At 32.1% G+C, this 2,500-nt stretch overlaps 1 long non-coding RNA gene across 1 annotated transcript in view; it reads left to right on the top strand.

Moving 5' to 3' along the window:
* The window catches only part of LOC137624841 (uncharacterized), a 75,809-nt gene that overhangs the window by 72,280 nt on the left and 1,029 nt on the right, over nt 1-2,500 (top strand). The window lies entirely within an intron of this gene.

Genomic DNA, 2,500 nt, shown 5'->3' on the forward strand with positions numbered 1-2,500 from the left:
TAATGCAACATACTTAGGTGGCGACTATCGGATTGTCCAACGTCTATCTCTACAGACCTTTGGGTAACAAATCTCCGCTTAGGTCAACAGACACAATAATGTTTACGGGAAAACTTTTGTTCACATGGATGCATATAATCATTTGATAAAGTGAAAGAACTTTAAAGAGCTGCTCTACTGTAGAGATGCAAAAAGAAATGTTATAGAATAAAGTATTATAAAGATAAAGTCTGTGTTTTTAATATTAGTGCTGGTTTATATAAATTGGATAATTGCATTATGACCAATATTGTTGAACCATTCAGAATTATGTAATTTCTGTTTACCTGTTTTGTGTTTATGACCACTTTACGTTCAAGTACAAATTTTGGCTGTGGGTTGTTTGATTGTTTGACAATGCTAGTTAGCTGACAAGGTTTTTCTATCATTTCTTTTATCGTTCAACTTCTTTTTTCTCTCTCTCTCAACTGTCTCACTTTTTATGGTACCATTGTCATCCATTTCTTCCACAACAAACATCTTTGAAGATGGGTTAGTTTAGCAATTTTCACATACACCCATCCGATTCCACCGACTTTTCCAATCTTTTACTAATATTTTTTGGGGACATTCAGCTACCTTATCTATTTGCTATGACTCCCTTGTTCCCTCATGTTTTCATTATTTAGTATAATTACTCTTAGATAAATGTATGAACGAGCCAGTTCCTTTCTCCCGCCACTAATATTAATATGTATTTCTCCATCTTCCTAGTTTCTATTTACCCTATCACCTTCATCTTACACATGCTCTCACCTTTCTCCTCTTGCAGGCACTAGGTAATTCTCTTTCTAGCTTCCAAATTTTCCCTTAACTATTCCCAATAAGTATTGTATTATCTAAAAACCACAGTTCATTTTTTTCTAGCATACAAATTTATATCTTTATTCAGTGTTTTTTCTCTATCTTTTATTCACTAATCATTGTTGTTTCTCTGATATCTTTATTCAGTGTTGTTTCTCCGCTATTTTTATTGTGTTGTTTCTTTGCTACCTTTATTCAGTGTTGTTTCTTTGACCTCCCTCTCGAATCCCTCCATCCATAGAGTTTAACAGCCATTGTAAGCCATCATTCATGCATACATAACACATGCTTCACATCCATCCGAAAAAAAAGATGCCCTCAACTAAACCATACATTTTCAACGCTCTCTACATTCCGTCAATCAATTCTATAATTATTTTTTACTAGGTCAATGGATGCAACGTACCGCTTATATTTGTACTTTTAAACTTCTCGCGTGACTGTTTCATAACAAATACTGATCTACATACCCTTCCAGTTACTAGGCCCACTTTTCGTACCTTATCAGCCCTATCACCTGCTGCACATCTCAATTAAAATGCTACCATACACCTTCCCCGGTATGCTTAGCAATGTGAAGCTTCAATAATTCTTGCCGTCGCCTTATCACTTTTACCTGTATAGTGTGGTTCAATCGCTATTTTCAATTTTTTATTGCGACATTTTCGAGTCATACCTTATAGCCACTCTTTCACACTATTACCATCCTATTGCTTGTTATTCCTCTGTTTTCCATTCTTCCTAACTTTCTTTCGCCATAATCATTCCACAAGAACGCTAAATGTTTTAAATCTTTCTTCTCTTCTTTCTTCATTTCTTCTACTCTACTTTTCAGCGCACATCAAATTTGTTCATTAACTTTTCTTTCTGTATTTTTCATTTCAATTTTAACTATCATATCTTTTGTAAGCCTGTAAGTGATCTTCAGTTCTATATTTTGGGCATACACCTAACAATTTTTTAAAATTTACCTCATCGCACCACTTGCTATTCTTATTCAAAATCCATATACTCTTATACCCACGAACTTTCAATGATGATCGCGTGTAAGTATATTAGAATACGAAAATAATTCATCGTGTAGGTCTTCATATCATTCACTTTTTCTTTGCTTTCCTATTGACGTGAGGAAGCAGCCTCTTTTTGGTTTGTGGCAATAACTATTGTTGCTGCCAGTCCTGTTCATCATGATGAAACTTTCAAATAATATTATATATAAATATATATATATATATATATATATATATATATATATATATGTATATATATATATATATATATATATATATGTATGTATATATATGATTTTTTCTGAATGACCATCTTCCTCTTTAATCATATTTGAACGAAGCATATTGGCTTATTTATATCAAAGATGTTATATATATTGGTTTTTGCATTTGTTTTCTGTTATAAATATCCCTTGAGTCTAGACTGTCTTCCTTACGTTGTCCTTTCACTTTAAATTGATATTTCAAAGTTTTATATGGGAATGTGAAGCAACAACAGCAGCAACAGTAGTGGCCCAATTAGTAATGATATTAAAGAATACACACCCACGCCTGTGCACACACACACATATATATATATATATATATATATATATATATATATATATATATATATATATATATGTAAAACTTAGTTATTTAAATTG

The sequence above is a fragment of the Palaemon carinicauda genome, chromosome 31 (assembly GCF_036898095.1).
Source record: "Palaemon carinicauda isolate YSFRI2023 chromosome 31, ASM3689809v2, whole genome shotgun sequence".
Lineage (NCBI taxonomy): Eukaryota > Metazoa > Arthropoda > Malacostraca > Decapoda > Palaemonidae > Palaemon > Palaemon carinicauda.